Below are 19,296 nucleotides of genomic sequence, written 5' to 3' on the forward strand. Positions count from 1 at the left end.
TAACACTTCTTTCTCACAACTCCCTTCCCTTCCCATATTTTCTTGGTCTTCCCTAACAAAGTACCACAGACTGGCTTAAGTTGCCGAAATGTATAATTCTCTTTACAAAATAAATTTATATTCTTACAACTTTGGAGGCTAGCAGTCCAAGAGCAATAGGGCATCCATGTTAGCTTTTTCTGAAGCCTCTCTGTCTGGCAGGTGGCCATGTTCATGTTCACATGGTGCTTTCCTTCTGTGTGTATCTAGGTTTCAATCTTTTTTTATAAGGAGACTAGTCCTGTATGGGGTCATCAATATGACTTTATATTTTATTTTAATTATCTCTTTCATAGCTGCATTAAAAATATAGTCAAATTTTGAAGCACTGGGACTTAGGACTTCAACATAGGAATTTTGAGGAGACATAGTCAGCTGTCAAATCAGAAACTTGAGGTTTGTCTTAAAATTCCTCTCTTTTCTACATTCATTATACCCATTTGCTTTTATTCATTCTAAATTCATACATTATTTTCCACTGTTTGCCAATTCTATGCTCATTGATAAACCTTAGTGTAGGTTTACAATGACAAATACTATTCTTGTTCATTTCTCCCAGACTGCTACATTAGGCTCCAGAACCATGAGTCCATTAACTTGCTAAGTATTTCCACTTAGAGTTATCAAATACTACACGTTTTGAAATGAATTGATGATACCCCACTCCAAACATAGTCTTCCTTCTGCATTACCTCTTTCAGTAAATGACAGCATAGTCTCTTAGAAGAGAAACCTCCAAATAATCCTTGATTTGTTCCCCTTTTTGTTCATTCCCATGCTTTGTAAATTCGTAAGTGAAATCAATTCTACCTCTGAATTGTGTCCACAATACTACTACTGTCCCCATCCTCAATATTCGTCGCCTCAGTTGAGCATCTATAATCACATTTATGGTTGTGATAGAATTCTGTTTCCTTGCCTCCAATCCATTGCCTTCTAGGTGTGCTTTCTAAGACACAAATCTAAGGATAATTTCTCCTTTGATTAATAGCATTTAGTGTCTGTGAAATCCAATCCACTTATGGCAGTATAGTAGGTGCATCATTTCTAGATCTCTTCCATATCTCTAACCTTATATTTGAGCAATTGCAGACAAAGCCAACTGGGATCTCAGGTGGCAGGGCAATGGAGCATGTCTTCATGGCTCTGTTTACATTATATTTTCTCAGAGAAAAGTAATTTTCTATTTGAAACATGATTTGCATGAAATTTATTATATAAATTATTTTTAAATTTTATTTTATTGTAAAGATGCTGTGCAGAGGGGTTACAGTTACATGAGTAAGGCAATGAGTACATTTCTTGTCTTGCATTGTTACCCCCTCCCTTGTTGTTCTCACACTATACCTTCCCGCTGCCCATCTCCCTCACCCCCCCTCCCCAAGTTGTAGAGTTCATTTCCAATATACTGTTTTGTGGGTAGCATTGTTGCAATGGGTCATCCTGTGACCTTGTTTCAGCATTTTGTTATTCCCTTTCCACTCACTAAATTAGACGAATGTATATACAAGATGCAGGGTACCAAAATCAAGTACAGTAACAACAGGGGATATAAATTGTGAAATAAAGGTCATGATTCTACTTGCTTTATGACTCTGCAGCAAAGCCTAAAAATGTCATGAGAGCAGTCTCCTGTAGAATTCTATGTTTTCTAGATCAGATAGTTCCCTTCAACAGTGTTCTACTCATTCCATACCTATGATGTTTCCTTCATATTATATTGATGACCATACTCTGCTTCTTTACCCTATAGCTCACTAGTATATACTATGCTCATTGCCTCCCCTTTGGTCACAGGGAAGATCTCCATTTAGCTCTTAAAATATTGCCACTTCTGTTACTACCTCCTGAAAGCATTCCTTGATTGCATCTCTACCACTTCTTTGAGTGTATCACCCCCTTTTTTTTGCTTTAATTTTATGTCTTGCTCATATTTCAATCATTGTACTTACTTAGTATACAGTTTATGTCTCTCCTGAACAGACTTTGAGCTCTTTTGTAATATATTATTCTTGTTTAAAATATTGAATTAAGGGCTGGGAAGGTGGCTCAGTGGTAGAGCGCTTGCCTTGCATGCATGAGGCCCTGAGTTCGATTCTTTAGCACCACATAAGCAGCAAAAGCCAGAAGTGGTGCTATGGCTCAAGTAGTAGAGTGCTAGCCTTGAATTGAAGAGCTGAGGGACAGTGCCCAACCCCAGAGTTCAGGCCCCACGACTGACAAAAAAAATTGAATTAAAATAGAAACTAGAGAAACATGACATGAAAAAAATATATGAAAGAATGATTATGATTCAAGAAAACAAGGAAGATGGCACACATGGAATAGAATTTGAATTGGTTGTTCATTTACTAAAACATGTTAGTTAGTGTGATGGTTATATAGATGATGAGAAAGAGGGTTATTGTGGGATTAGTGTTATCTTGTAGATAATTTACTTGTTTTAATAGACCAGAACTGTGTTGGATGGCCACTCTTAACAATAATAGTCTATAAAAATTTTATTCTTTTACTCATCTTAATATCATCAGTAGCATTATTCTGGCTTTGCTATAGAAAGTAGAAAACAGTTTCTGACTCAAGAAAATGGTAAAAGTTAGCCGGGCGCTGGTGGCTCACACCTGTAATCCTAGCTACTCAGGAGGCTGAGATCTGAGAATCGTGGTTCAAAGCCAGCCCGGGCAGGAAAGACCGTGAGACTCCTATCTCCAATAAACCACTAGAAAACCGGAAGTGGCGCTGTAGCTCAAGTGGTAGAGCGCTCGCCTTGAGCTGAAGAGCTCAGGAACAGCGCCCAGGCCCAGAGTTCTAGCCCCATGACCGACAAAAAAAAAAGAAAATGGTAAAAGTTTGATGTTGATTCCAAAGATCATGAGAAATTATTGAAAGGTTCAAATGGAATTCTTCTTAATGTTTATCAACAATGCTAGGGCTGATGTGGGAATGAGTTAAGAGGAGACAAGAACTTAAAGGTTCACCAGCCAGGAAGTAAGTGGAAGAAATGATAGCGGCTTGGGTTTGGGAAGTTGTAGCAGAGATATAGAGAAATTTTCAGATCTGTGATACATTTTAGGGGTGTATATAGAGGGCAAGAGGAAAGAAAGAATAATAAAAGTGATTCATGATTTATTAAGGGGTTTTTATATTGGGTGAAGAGTGGTATCTTTCACTGTAATTAGAACATACTGAGGAAGACCAGTTTGGCATAAACGATGAGTATGGTTTGGGACATGTTGAAATTGAATTGTCCATGAAATAGTTAAGAAGAGATGAGTAGATTTACTTGGAACCATATTTTGGTAACTCAGAAAACAGGTCCTGGGGTGAAAAAAATAAATTTGGTAGCCATTTGTATTTTAGAAAGATAAGAGAGTTAGTGAATGGTCTCTGACCCCTGACAGATAGTGAACACTTAACACATGGGTAGCTGCTTTAAGGATGATGAACATTATTATTTTGTTGTTGTTGTTGTTGTTCATGGGGCTTGAACTCTGGGCCTAGGTGCTGCGGACCGGCTCTGTTGGGGCAACGGAGGACACCTAGTGGAGGAACTGGAATAGGTGGGGAGATGGCAAACAGACAACTCACACACAAGAGGAGTGGATGCTGAGTGCGATTTAATGCAGAGGATAACAAACTTTTATAGCAAAAGTCTCCATGAGAAAGGGCAAAAGTTTACACAATCTTGCTGCAGGGCTTCATTCTTGGGTGGTCACCAGCTGGTCGCCTGATAGGCACTTGTTTCCGGCTTTACCTCTATTTTTAAGAAATACAATGGGTTTCAATGTTTATCACCAATTAACCATTACTTTTTTCTATAGAGGCCTTAACTGTCCCATAAGATCTTTCCTGTTCCTTCTTTAATAGTAAGCACCAAGGAGGCCTAGATCTAGCAAGTCTCTTAGTAAATGAAAGAGAGTAACAGGAAGTTCTTTCTCCTAAGTAGTTCTCCCAGCAATTGCCATACATTCTTTCTGTTCTAGCTGCGCCTACAGCTTCTTGTAAATCTCTTACAAACAATTCCTTCTGCTGAAATGACGTCGTGAAACCCCAAAATTTTTATATTTACTTATGACTTGTCTACTAGCCTCCATAAGAGGGGCTTTCAGGGTAGCACTTAACTCTGGTGAGTTAGTCATATTTCTAAGACACTCATCAGATGTTGGAGTCGTCAACACTCTTGAGAAAGAGCCTTGAATAAGGGAACGTTGGGCATGAGTAAGTACAATGAGCAGCAGAAACAGTAAAAGATTAATAGGCACCCCTATACAGTGAAGAAAAGAAAAACAGGAACAGAAACAATCTTTCCCAGGGGCTTGTCAGCCTTTCCAGGAAGTAGGCCTCTTTGAAGCCCCATTCTCTGAGGTAGACTTTGGTGAAGTCCCATTCTCAGAGATAGGTCTCTTTGAAGCCCCATTCTCTGAGGTAGACTTCGGTGAAGTCCCATTCTCAGAGATAGGTCTCTTTGAAGCCCCATTCTCTGAGGTAGACTTTGGTGAAGTCCCATTCTCAGAGACAGGTCTCTGTGAAGCCTCATTCTCAGGTCTGAAAGCAGGTTTCCCATGCTAAGCAGACTTCACGGAGTAGGCGTGGCACCTAGGCACTGTCCCTGAGCTCTTCAACAAAGGGCAAGTATTCTACCACTTGAGCCACAGCACCACTTCTGGTTTTCTGGTGGTTTATTGGAGATAAGAGTCTCATAGACTTTCCTGCCCAGGCTTGCTTTGAACCATGATCCTCAGATCTCAGCCCCTGAGTAGCTAGGAATACAGGCATGAGCCACCAGCACCCGGCTGATGAACATTATTCTAGGCATTACATTTAGTATGTAGAAAGTTCTTAATAGAAAGAATACATGCTATTTTAAAAATATGAATATTTATGTATTTATCTTGGCAGTACTGGGGTTTGAATTTAGGGCTGCTCACTTGATAGATGGGCACTCTACCACTTGAGTCATGTCTTCAAAGTATAAATTTTTGAAGAAATGTTACCACTATACTATCTACCAGGGAGTGGCTAAGTCCTGTACTTCTTTATCTACTTTCCTTAGTCTCCTGAGTATCTGAGACTACATAGGCATGCCATTGTGCCAAGCTAAAATTACAAAAATTCAAGTGCTTGAATTAAATAAAATTATTATTTGAAATCAACAGAAAAATAAAGACATTCCAAGGTAAGCATAGACTTGAAGATATTCATGGCCACTAGGCCAGCACTGCAGAAGATATTTAGAGGAATCCTATACAGAAAAGGAGAAAGAAATTCATAACCATGAGAGCTTGCAAAACAATAAATCTCACCATAACAACAGAAAAGCAAGTAAGATTTAGGAGCTAATCAAATATTATGAACTTAGTAAACCACTAAACATTGAACAAAGGGTGCTAAAATCAACCATAAAATAAAACAATGAGATTACAGGAATTAGATTTATCTTCCAATAGTAACTCTATATGTTTTAACTCTCCAATTAAAAGATGAAGACTATTGTGTTAAAAAAAACCAAATACAACTGCTTGCTTGCTGTAATAAACATCACCCTTAAAAACATACACAGTCTAAAAGTAAAAGGATAGAAAGTAATACTCCAAGTAAATGGAATCTGAAGCAAACTTGAGTCACTAAAATCACATCTAACAAATCAGACTACTAGTCAAAATTAGAAAAGATAAAGGTTACTACATAAAAGAAAAGGAAACAATTCACAAAAAAGATCCGATTATCTATTTAAAAGATAACAATTATAAATATATATGCAAAGAACATCAGTTTACTTTATTTCATAAATACCACCAGACATAAAAAGGATAAAAGACCAGATAAAACATATTGGGAGATTTCAATATCCTACTCTCACTGATAGCTCATCCACAAAACAAAACAAAATAACAAAAACAAAAAACCCAAAGAAACTTTTGAGTTAGACTGAGCCAGAATTTTAATGGGTTTAGCCAACATCCACAGAACATTTTATCTAACAACTGTGGACTATACATCCTTCTCAGAAGCCCATGGAACTTTCTCCAAAATAGACTACACTGTAGGACATAAGACAAGTTTTAAAAATACAGAAAAAATTGAATGAGCTTTTGTGTCCTATGAGACCATAATGGAATTAAATTAGAAAGAGATAGTAAGAGACATTATGGAAAAATTCATATATTTGAGATTAAATAACACACTTTTGAATAATCAGAAGGCTATTGAAGAAATTAGAGGGAAATTTGAAACCTTCCCAGAGTCAAATTAGTAAAAATAATTCTAATAGGAATTTTATAGCTATGGATATACATATTTTTAAATAATAACTTAATACTAAACATCAAATTCTTAGAAAAACAACAATAGGCCAAACTCTAAAGTGGGTCTTTAAAAAGGTGGACAATTCTGAAAAAGTATCCAAAGTAACCAAAATGTAAGAGAGTGTAAGAGAGTGAAGACTCAAAATAAAAAGAGAGATATTATAATATCCAGGTATCACTGAAATCCAGAGGAATTTAAGCAACATTTTGTAAATTGATGTCCCATTAAATTGAACATCTAGAAGAAATATATATCTATATACATTTATATACATATGTGACCCACCAAACTTGAATGAAGAGGGCATAAAACACCTAAATAGATTGATAACAAATAGTGAGATTGAAGCAGTAATAAGAAGCCTTCCAACAAGGAAAAAAAATCTATGACCAGATGAACTCACTGCTAAATTTTATCAAAATTTTAAAGAACTAAATAATATTCCTCAAACTATTTAATAAAATAGAAAGACAAGGATCATTCTCAAACTCTATCTTTGAATCCAGGATTATCCTAATATCAAAACTGGAAAAGAGCAGAATAAAGCAAGGAAAGTATAGACCAATTTTCTTGATGAAAATAAGCAAAAAATTACTTGATAAAATACCTGTTAACCAAATACACCAACACTGAAAAAATCATATACTTTAATCAACTTATTTTTATTTCGGAGATGCAAAATGGTTCAACATATTCCAATTACTAAATGTAATACAACACATTAGTAGAATCAAGAATGGAAACCACATCAACTCTCAATATATGAAGAAAAATGACAAAATTCAGTACCTCTTCTTCCCTGAAGAAACTAGATACAAAAGGAACTTACTTCAAGAGAATGTAGATTGTGTATGAAAAAGCTATAGTTAGTCTTACAATGAAACGGAGAAAGTTGAAAGTATTTCCTGTGAAATTAAGAATGAGGCAAGGTACTATACTATCATATTCTTATTCAATATAATGCTTGAAATCTTATCCAGAAAAATAAGGCAAGATAAAGAAACAAAATCAATAATAGTAGGAAAGGAAGAGAGAAGATATTTCTATTTGAAGATGATATGATTTTATTTTTAGAAGATTCTAAATACTCCATTAGAAAGTTTTAATAAAAACATCGAAGTAGGAAAGTGCAAAATAAACATAACTAAAGCGGTTACTTTTCTATACACCAATACTGAACTCACTATAAAAGAAATCAGGAATGCAATCCTATTCACAGTATCTTCAAAAAATACCTTAGCATAGACCTAACCAAAGAGATTAAAGATTTCAACATTCAGAAACACTAAATATTGAAGAAAGAGACTGAAGACACTAGAAGGTAGAAAGACCTCCCATGTTCATGGATTGGCAGAACATTCATTAAAATGGCAATATTGTTGAACGTGATCTACAGATTTAATGTACTCCCTATCAATATTCTTCACAGAAAAAAAAATCCTTTAGCTCATATGAAAACAAAAAAGACCCTATTTAGCCAGAGTGATCCTGAGCCAAAATAGAAGCTCTGGAGATAGCACAATACCTGACTTCAAACTATACTACATAGTGGTAGTAGCAAAAAATTGCATGTTACTGGAACAAGAATACACATGTAGACAAATGGAATTGGCGACACAGAAATCAATGCAGCTATATCCATTCAATTCTTGACAAATATGCTAAAAGTATATTGGAAAAAATCAGCTTCTTTAGCAAGAAATGTCGGGAAACCTGGCTATCCACATGTAGAAGACTAAAACTACCTTTTATTCAGTATGAAAGTCACCTCCAAATAAATCAAATAATTCAATGTAAGGCTTGATATTTTGAAACCACTAGAGGAAAACAGGGACCCACTTCAAGTTCCAGGCACAGATGCTGAAAGGAATTCTAATAACTCAGGAAATGAGAGAAGGTATTTTATCATATTTGTATCAAAATAAATTTCTCTACAGCAAAAGAAATAATTAGCAATGAGGACACAGTCTATAGAATAAAAGATCATTTTTGCCAGGTACTCAATAGAGGATTAATTCAGAAAATATAAAGGATTCAGAAACTTTTATAATCAACAAATCAATAAATGGGCAAATGAACTGAACAGACACTTCGCAAATAAAATATATAAATAGACAGTAAATCCATGAAAATATTTGACATCATTAGCTTTTAGGGAAATACAGATCAAAATTACATTGAGAATCCATTTCACTTCAGTCATAATGTCTATCATCAAGAAAACAAGCAACAACAGATGCTTGCAATGGCATCAAAGGAAAAAGGGACCCTTATACACTATTTGTAAGAGTGTAAATTAGTGTAGTCACTGTGAAAAATCAACATGGAGGTTCTTAGATAGAACTGCTGTTTTCACTATCCTATTTGTAGGTACATACTCGAAGATATCTACATACCCATGTTTATTGCTGTACTATTCATAATAACCAAGTTATAGAATCAGCCTAGGTGCTGAGCAATGATGAATGAGGACAAATCTGAGTTTTGCTCGGCCATGAGGAGGAATGAAATTATGTTGTTTGCAGGAAAATTGATAGAAACCGGAGATCATCATGTCAATAGAAACAAAGAAGACTCATAAATACATAGATGGGCTGCATATAATTAAAGTATGTTATATGCCTGTATGACTATGTCAAATAAATCCTATCACTTTTTACAATTAAGTATACATTCAAAAAAGAATCCCTCAAATCACATGGATATGGTACAGAATATGTCTAGTGGATTTTCTACAATTTGACCATCTAATGATCAGACAATACTATAATTAGTCAGTGATTAGACCAACCACTGATTACATCAGCCACAGATCAAATGAAGTGATTAGGTAGACCACTGATTAGATCAGCTTCTAATTAGATCAACTACTGATTAAGTCAGATACTGATTAATTAGCCTCCAGTTAGATCACCCACTGATTTTATCAAACCACCAAGTGAAATTGATTCCTGATTAAATGAATGTTAGACCAACCTTGGATTAGAGTAGTAATTGAGTAGATCAACTATTGATTGGAATACTCTGACTGGATACTTCAGTGACTAGGTTATCCAGTACGGCATCTGCCCAAGGTTGCCAATATCACCATTAACAGTGAGGGCTACCCACATTTGTCTGGTTAGCACCACAAAAATCTCCCCTGTTCTCAACATCCTTTTGCTGAACATGAGAGGCCTCTAATGTAAAGTTCTAAAAATCCAGTAGATCACCTTGGGTATATGTGGAAACCTGCATTCCCAGCTATAGTTATTATATATTTTCTCAGTAGAAGGATATAGACTTTCTGACACACTGGTGGGTGCAGAGTTATATGGTCTAGACACACTCCTGGAGATGCACTGCACCCCAACATTACAGCAGAAGAGAAGCTTTTCCTATTTTTAGTTCTCCTCTTCAGTTTGGTCATATTTACATCATTGGGTTGCTCCCTTTATGACTAGGATGCAAATGGCAGAGGGAGTTGTAGGATGAATTTTGTAATTCTTGGATTGGCTTGTCGAAGTAGGTGAAGGAAAGACACTTCCCATGTCCAATTTTGCCTGTCTCCTTGAAAATAGAATGCTTTCTCTATCATAGTTGACAGGGTCTATCCCTTCTGGAAGTAGAGGATGAACTATGTTGAGATGGTGATCAGAGAACAAGATGTTCCAAGTGGAGATTATAGGGTAGCTAAATGATACTAATGATCAAGTCAGGGCTAGTATTTTCCCTTGAGGAAGAATCATAAGGATTTATTTCAATAGACATTCTTTGGTGAAAACATAGACGATCATTGGGTCTTTGCTTTTAGTTACTTTGAGCAAGTTTTTCTGATCATGAAAAGTACTGTATCATTTCAGAAGTGCTATGGAGTTATCACAGAATTAATAACACATTAAAGCAGTCATGAGAGTGACTTGTAAAGGTTTGTCCTCACTCAATGATTCAAGAATGCTTGGAATAGGGACAAATGAAGCTGAAGATACATCTGTGGAGAGAGCCAGGACATAGTCCCCCTTAAGTAGGAAGTTATACAATTATTTGAAGTGTTGGCAATTTTAATAAAAATTTTGCAATCATATCAATCATAATTGGGTGGTAAATTAGTCCAATGAGCTAAATGTCTATGAACTGGTTTTTTTTTTTTTTTGCTTTTTCAGGGGTTTTAGTTGTTTTTTAGAGTACTAGTCTAGCTGAAGGCCCTGCATTCACTGCCCACATTGCAAAATTTTAAAAAGTTAAGTTGCACCACAATTTGCATGTGGTTTGAAGTACTTGAAATGTTCTGAAAACAAAAAGTGTTGCATTATTTATATGAAAAAGATTGCAAAGTTCGTTTTCAACATAGTGTCTTGTACATCTCATTGTTACAATGAGTCATCCTGTATCCTTGTTTCAGCATTTCGTTGTTTCCCTTCCCCTACCCAAATTAGAAGAATGTATATACAAGATGCAGGGCACCGACATCCAATACAGTGGAAACAGGGGTTATACCGAGGGGGAAGAACATACAAGAGAAACAAAAACATCACATAATACATTTTAGTTACATTGAAAACAATAACAAGAAAGAAAAGGTTATTTACAACATGGGCAGGAGGGGGGAGTTGGGGAGGTGGGAAGGGAAAGGATGGTAGGGAAAAAACAAAAGAGGAGGTAACAATGCTGGATAGGAAATGTACGCATTACCTTACTCATATAACTGTAACCCTCTGTACACTATTTTTATGGAAAAAAAAACAAAAAAAGAAAAAGAATGCAAAGTATGCCAATAATTCTACTAGTACATAGCACATAGAAATGTTAATGTTTTACCTATATTAGGATAACTAAAAAAATATTATAAAGCCGGGCATGGTGGCTCACATCTGCAATCCTAGCTACTCAGGAGGATCACAGTTCAAAGCCAGCCCGGGCAAGAAAGTCTGTGAGACTTATCTCTAATTAACCACCTGAAAACTGGAAGTGGTGCTATGGCTCAAGTTGTAGAGTGCTAGTCTTGAACTGAAGAGCTGAGGGACAGCATCAAGGCCCAGAATTCCAGCCCCACAACTAACAAAAATATAGAATAAGAGTATTATAAATTAAAGACTAAATCTCTCATGTCAACCAGGTTCACAATTCCTTTATATGGAAAGCAATCAAGTAGGTAGTCCTTTTCATTTAAAAAAATTATCATGTGTTAAAATTTAAAAGTATACAATTCTATGAAAATGATCACATCTAAAGATTTGTGTAACCACCATTACAATTAGGGTAAAGAATATCTCCCCCACAGTGAGGTGATGGAGGATGAGGAGCTGGCAAATATCAATGGGAAGAAACAGTGAAGTATTGCAAACACCAAAACAACCATGCATGTGAGAATGAAGAAGTGGCTGCTTGTCAAAAGATTCTACAAGGCAAATGCCTGTGCAAAATAAGATTTGTTAGAGAAAACATGGAAGATAATTCAGGGCTGCAAGATTATTACAATTTTATGAGCAAAGTGATAAAGGTATATAAATATATCTTAGGGTGGGGACATAGTTAAGTATGAGTGGAATGTTGATTGCATATAAGGTGAAGTTATGACAGATAAGTTACTCAGATCTGATCTCTTTCTTCTGCCAGGCTGTTCTGTTTTTCCTCTTGTGCCTCTCCACCTAGCCATACATCTGAATTAAAAAAAATCTCAGTCATTTTTCTTTTCTTTTATATTATCTTCCAATATTCTTCATTCTTCTAGAACAAAGGAATAGAATTATCAGTAATATTCTGCCCATAAATCAATTAATAAACTAAAAAATACTATCACCTGAGTATTTTACAGTGCATAAGTCAATGTAGTTGGAGGAGACATGCAGAGCTCAGACCAATTATAGGAGATCAGTGCTTTGGGACAGTGGAGGAAAACTAATTCAAGGTACTGAGGATAAGCTTCTGAAAGAGAGTGACAAACTAAGAATCAAGAAAGAAGTATGCAGGTGACAATTTCACAAAGGTTTCAGAAGACGAAATGGCAGGGACAAACTCATGAGTGTAAAAACAAATGGAGAGCTTCAGTAATTGGAAGAATTTTATAACAGCAGACTAAAGTATAATTTTACAAGCAACGAATATCTTTCATTTTCTACCAGTAGGAAATAAAAGTATTGAAGTTATTAATAATCCACATTAATTACTGTTTCCATCATTAACTATTAATATTATTTATATCTTTTTGTATTTTCATGTAAAAACACAGCCACATATATATGGATGTTTATATATAAATTTCTTTAACAGTTTAAAAGTATATGCTTTTGCAAAAACATTCTTCTACATTCTGAATATTTTTTGTCCCTCACCAAGTTTAAATGTGGAAATCCTACCCCTACAGAATAGTGATGGTATTTGAAGGTAGGGCCTTCATTGATGATTAAATCATGTGGGTGGATAACTAATAAATGAGATTAGTGCCCTTATAAAAACTGCCCTCACTATTTCGAACACACAAAGACACAATTAGAAAGTACTTGTATGAATTAGGAAAAAGGCTTTTTTTCCAACACCAAATCTGTTGTAACTTTGGTGATTATAAGCACTATTTGTAAGTCATCTAGTGTGAGGTATTTTGTTACGGCAGCTTGAATGGACTGAGACACATTCATATATTTATCTGCTACTTGTTATTTTCATTCAGAAACATAGCTTAGGTGTTCTTCCTTATCATCAGAAAAACTTACTTCTAATAGCTGAATAATATTTCATCTATGATGGACTGAATTGTAATTTATTTAATCAATTAACTCTTGATTGACATTTAAACTGCATCTAGGTTTTTCTGTGATTATAGAATTTTTCAATGCCTTTACTAGTAAATACATTATGAATATCATCATCTATTTCTGTCAACATTTCTTTAGGGTAGATTCTCAATAGGGCATATTGGTTTCCTGAGGATGACATAAATTTTTACAACTTAGTGATTTCAAATAAAAATTCATTCTATCTCACATCTGGAAGCTAGAAGTCCTAATCAAGGTGTTCACTTGTGAAAGCTCTTGGAAAAAAATCTTCCTTGTCTTTTTTTTTTTTTGGTTGGTTGTGGGCCCTGAACCCCGGACCTGGGTGCTGTCCCTCAGCTCTTCAACTAAAAGGTAGCCCTCTATCACTTGAGCCACAGAGCCACTTCCAGCTTTTTCTGCTTATGTGGTGCAAAGGAATTGAAACCAGAGTCTCATGCATGCAAGGCAAGCACTTAACCATTGAGCTACCTTCCCAGCTCATCTTCCTTATCTTTTACTAATTTCTTGTGATTCTAAACAATCCTGTTGCACTCTAATTGCTGTCTCTGTCTTCACAAGTCTTCCTTTTCCGTGTATGGATCTGTGTACCAGATATTGGGTATAGAATCTGCCCATATAATATAGTGTGGCCTTGTCTGAACATAAGCAGGCACAATTTCCATTAAATGTTCCATTTAGTTCAGTAAATAGAGGAATTATACTAAATGCATATAATGTTAAATGTAGAGAGCACAATGTAACTTGTGTTTACTGTATCTTGATCACATCAAGATATAAGGATACATTGAATCACTGACCTATCTAGTTTATTTGAGTATACTCTAGGATGTTCACACAATGGTGGAAATTGCCTAATGATGCATTTCTCAGAATCTATACATGGCATTGATGCAACTAAGAGTCTCATAAACTTTTTGCTTAAAGATGGCTTTGAACTTTAATCCGCAGATTTCAGTCTCTTGAATAGGAAGGATTACAGGTAGAAGTCACCAGTGCCTGGATGTAAGAATTATCCTTTTTAATATGAAAAGCTAGTAGAAACACTTTGTCCTTGTTCCACAATATGTAACATGCCAATTTTTTCCTCTAGTGGCTTGCAAATACTCTTTGGTTCTGGAAACCCGTTGGCATTATTTCATATTTTGTTTCATTATTGTCTTACTTGCTCATAGAATCTAAACCTTATGGGGAAACAAAACATATTTTTGTCCATTGTCTAATGTATCATGTTTGCCAGGAACAGAGCAGATACATAATGTGCATTTAAATAATATTCTTGATTAAATTAAAAAAACAAATACTAATTATGATACTTGAGTTTTAAAAATTTTATTCATGGAATTTAAAGTGAGAAACTCAGCTGTTACTGATAATCTTCCCCTTAAGTTGGGTCTCTCAGGTTTTTGGTAACAGCAATGAGAAGAGTGAACTAATGCATACTATTCTATCCTTAACATTTTTGATGATCTGAGAGGTTGAAAAAAATGTTACAGTCTTGTTTACATTTCATTCTATGAATTTCCTGTTAATATTTCTTGTCCAATTCTCCTATTTTTTATTTAATTTTATTTTTTATTGTGAAAATACTATACAGAGAGGTTACAATTACATGGGCAAAAGAATGAGTACATTTCTTGTCAAGCATTGTAGCCTCCTCCTTTGTTTCCCCTTCCCATCCCTTCCCATCCTCCCCCCACTCCCCATCTCCTATTTTTTTTTACTGATCGAGTATAATATTTATTGGAGGTTTTGTTTTAATTCCTTGAATCATATTTAATCACCCAATATAACCCAATAAACCTATATTGCTGTCTTTAGACAGAATTATTAAACAAGAGAATGGAACTGAAATGGTTTGAGTGCTGTGCTGTTTGTTTTTGAAGAGAAACTTCTGGGCAAAAAAGCTAAGGGACACTGCCTAGGCCTCAATTTCAAGCACCAGCAATGGCACAAAACAAAGTATACAATTCAATGACTCTTAAAATATTCACAAGGTTGTGAAAATATCATTGCAGTGTAATTCTAGAAATTCTCATCACCTGCCCATGAAACTCTATATCCATTAACAACCACTACTTTTCTCCAGCCTATGATAACCACTAATTTACTTTTTGTCTCTAGAGATTTGCTTTGTTTGGACATATCATATAAATAGGGTCATATGTTATATGATTCCTTGTATTTGGTTTCTTTTGTTTAACATAATGTTTTAAAAATTCATCCATATTTGTGTGCATAGCTATCTAGGTTTTTGTTATTGCCAAACAATATTCCATTGTGTGGTAATGCTACTGTTTAATGATTCAACTAATGTGGGACAATGGCTTGCCTTCATTTTTTGGTTATTATGACTAATGTTGCTATGAGCAGTAAATTACAAGTTTCATTAGAACATTCTTCTTAAATATTTTGAGTATTTACTTAGGAATTTAATTTCTTGGACATATGTTTACTTTTTTGGAGAAACCACCAAAGTGTTTTCCAATGACTGCCTCATTTTATATCTTCATCAGCAATGAACACACTTTATAGTTTCTTCCAATAATTGCAATACTTGCTGCTGTTCATTTATTTTTATATCATAGTCATTAAAGTGAGTTTGATATAGTATCTCATCATGGTTTTCGTTAACATTTCTTTAATAACTAATGATGCTAAACACTTTTCACATGCATATTCGATAATTGTATGTATTCATAATGTCTATTTAAATCTTTTATATCATTTCAAATGGGGTTATTTTTATTTAGTTTTACATATTTTTTATATATTCTGTATATTATCTCTTGCTAAACTATGGCTTGAAAATATTTTCTCCTATATTATGAATTCTCTTTTTACCTTTTTGTTGTGTGTATGCTAGTCCTGGGGCTTGAACTCAGGACCTGGTGCTGTTCCTGAGCTTTCTTCCCTCAAGGCTAGCACTCTACCACTTGAGCAACAGCACCACTTTGGCATTTATTTTTGTAGTTAATTGAGGTAACTGTGTTATGGAACTTTCCTGCTTGGGCTGGCTTTGAGCGGTGATCCTCAGAGCTCAGCCTCCTGAGTAGCTAGGATTACAGGTGTGTTCCACTGGCGCCTGGCTTCTTTTTGATTTCTTCTGGTCCTGGGGCTTCAACTCTGGGCATGGGCACTGTCCGTGAGCTCTTTTGCGCAAGGCTAGCGCTCTACCACTTTGAGCTACAGCGCCACTTCTGGTTTTTGGGTGGATAATTGGAGATGTCTCACAGACTTTCCTGCCCAGGGTTAGCTTTGAATCGCCATCCTCAGATTTCAACCTCCTGAATAGCTAGGATTACAGGTGTGAGCAACCTTTTTTTTTCTTTCCAATTTTTAATGTTCTTTGATACACAAAGGTTTGTGATTTTGATGAATTCTAATTTATTCATTTCTTCTTCTGTCTGTAGTTTTTGGCATCATATCTAAGGCTCCACTGTCAAGTCCAAGTTTGTTTAGCTATTATGTCAATTTTTTCTAAGAGTTTTATGGTATTAGTTCTTGCATTTATGTCTAATCCATTTTGAGTTAGTTTCTGTATATGATGTGAGGTAGGGGTCAAAATGTATTATTTTACATATGAATATCCAGTTATACAGAATCATTTTTTGAAAAGACTGACCTTTCTGCATTGAATAATCTTGGTACTCTTTTAAATATCATTTGACTGTTTATAAAAATGTTTATCTCTTCTATTTAACTGGTTTATATATTTGCTGCTACTTCAGTGTTACGCTGTTTTGATTACCATAGCTTTTTGTGACCATATATGATTAATTATCTAAAGTCGTCTTTTTCAAGATTGGTTTGACTGATCCTTTTCACTTTCATACACATTGTAGAATCAGCTTGTCAAATTCTGCAAAAGAGAAAGTTGTAATTTTAATGGGGCTGTTTTCAATTTGTAGATCAATTGGGGAAATACTGTCTTTTAGTATGGATGTGTTCCCATTCCTTTATGTCCCTAATTTGTTCAATTATGCTTCCTACTTTCCAATGGAAAAGTCCTGTATTTTCTCTCTCTTTTTTTCCGACCTAAGACTGGGACTTTTTCACTGCATTTTTTTTTATTTTTTGACTAGTACTCTAACAATTGAGCTATTATCTCCCACCCTGAGTCTTGCATTTCTTTGGGGACATTAGTTTCTGTTTTATTCACAATTTTCACTTTTGGATTATTCATTAGTAGTGAAAATGTAAATGATTCTTTATACAGTCTTTGGCTAATAATAGTTTATGATTTTTTAACTCTAACAGTTTGAAAGCAACATAATTTCAGTCAAAACTATACTTCAAATTTTGAATTTTGTTCTTGCTCAGACAATATGTGGTCATATACTCTCTTGTGACACTGGACAGTGGCAACAACCTGCAGCTACAAGTCAGCTATGTGATCAGGAATGTAAACAGAATGTATTATATTGTTAGTGTCTATTTGGATACAGATACTTCATAAATTACATTAGATATTGAACACTTCAATTTTGAACTCTCTTTGTATTAAATGATTTTGTACAACTGTAGGCTAATAATGTGCTCAGCACATGTTCAAGATAAGCTCAGCCATGCTTTGGTTTTAGGTAGATATTATACAGGTTAAACACATTTTTTACTTGTAAATTTTCAACTTAAAATGTGCTTATTGGGACCTAATCATATGTTAAGTCAAGGAACATGTGTACTGATATGTAATGACCCACCTCTAAATTTATTAGTTTCATTATTTTTCAGTGATGAAATTTTAAGGTTTAGGACCTTCATCCTGGATCATTTCATATATAAATGGAGTCTATTGCAATACTAGATTTGAACTCAAGGATTAATGGGTAGGCTGACTCAATACTGCTGAGCCACACTTCTAGCCTTGTATTCATTCCACTGGTTATTTTTAGGATATGATCTTGCTTCCACCTTAAAACTATCCACCTACTTCCATGAGTCTCATCCTAACTAGGATCACAAGTGTGAGCAAGCACAACGAGCTTCTCTTTTGTGGAGAAAGAATCTTGAGGACTTTTGTGTCCAGCGAGGCCTCATAGCATGATCCTTCTATTTTCAGCATCCCAAGTGGTGAGGATTATAAGCATGAGTCACCCACACCTAGTATCAAATGTTTTTTTTTTTGTCAGTTGTGGGGCTTGAACTCTAGGGCTGGGCACTGTCCCTCAGCTCTTCAGCTCAAGACTAGCACACTACCACTTGAGCCACAGAGTCACTTCTGGCTTTTTCCCCCTGCTTATGTGGTGTTGAGGAATCGAACTCAGGGCCCCATGCATGCAAGGCAAGCACTCTACCACTGAGCCACCTTCCCAGCCCAGATTTTTTTTTTTGCTTGTCATGAAACCTGAACTCTGGGTCTGGGCGCTGTCCCTCAGCACTTCAGCTCAAGGCTAACTCACTATCACTTGAGCCACAGCACCACTTCCGGCTTTTTCTGCTTATGTGGCGCTGAAGAATTGAACCCAGGGCCTCGTGCATGCAAGGCAAGCACTCTTATCACTGAGCCACCTTCTCAGCCCCCAAATGGAGGTTTTTTTTTTAAATACTTCCTTCCCTATGCTATCCTGATGGCCTTTCTCCCTCTTCTTTCTTATTTTCCTCCAGTTGATCTGCTCAGTTTTATAAATTCAGTTTCGTACATGCTGACTTAAAGATGTTTTGGAGTCATTCAAGTGGAACACGAATTGATGGTTGTGGCAGAAGAGAATGTTGGGATGGAGTTTCACGTTTTGTGGATGTTAACATGGGGACTACAGTTTAAGCCACTGAAAACATTATCTCTCTGAAGAAAAGTGTTTAAAATGAGAAAAGGATCTAAGGAAGAGTCCTGAAGGTCATATTCAGTAAGGATTGGGAACAAGCAGAAAATATGACAAAGAAACCAAGAAGTCACTGCTAGAATGATAGGAGTTCTATCATGAAAATATTTTGCAATGAAAGCTAAAGGAACAAAGAATTTAGAGAAAGCAGGAAAAGTCAGTAAGGAGTCTGAAGACAAAATGTTATAAATGCCTTCAGAGAAGTTTAGTGAAATGATGTCTAAGCTAGATTAGAGCATGCAAATATGCTCATGGAAAAAAAACAGAAAAGGCAATGGTGAGATATGTATTTTTCTAGTTTCCAAATATACACTACTTTAGGATTTGAATCATATCTAATTCTCTATGTAATGCCTAAACATTTTTAGTGTGATAGAACA

The sequence above is a fragment of the Dipodomys ordii genome, unplaced genomic scaffold, assembly GCF_000151885.1.
Source record: "Dipodomys ordii isolate 6190 unplaced genomic scaffold, Dord_2.0 Scaffold203, whole genome shotgun sequence".
NCBI lineage: Eukaryota > Metazoa > Chordata > Mammalia > Rodentia > Heteromyidae > Dipodomys > Dipodomys ordii.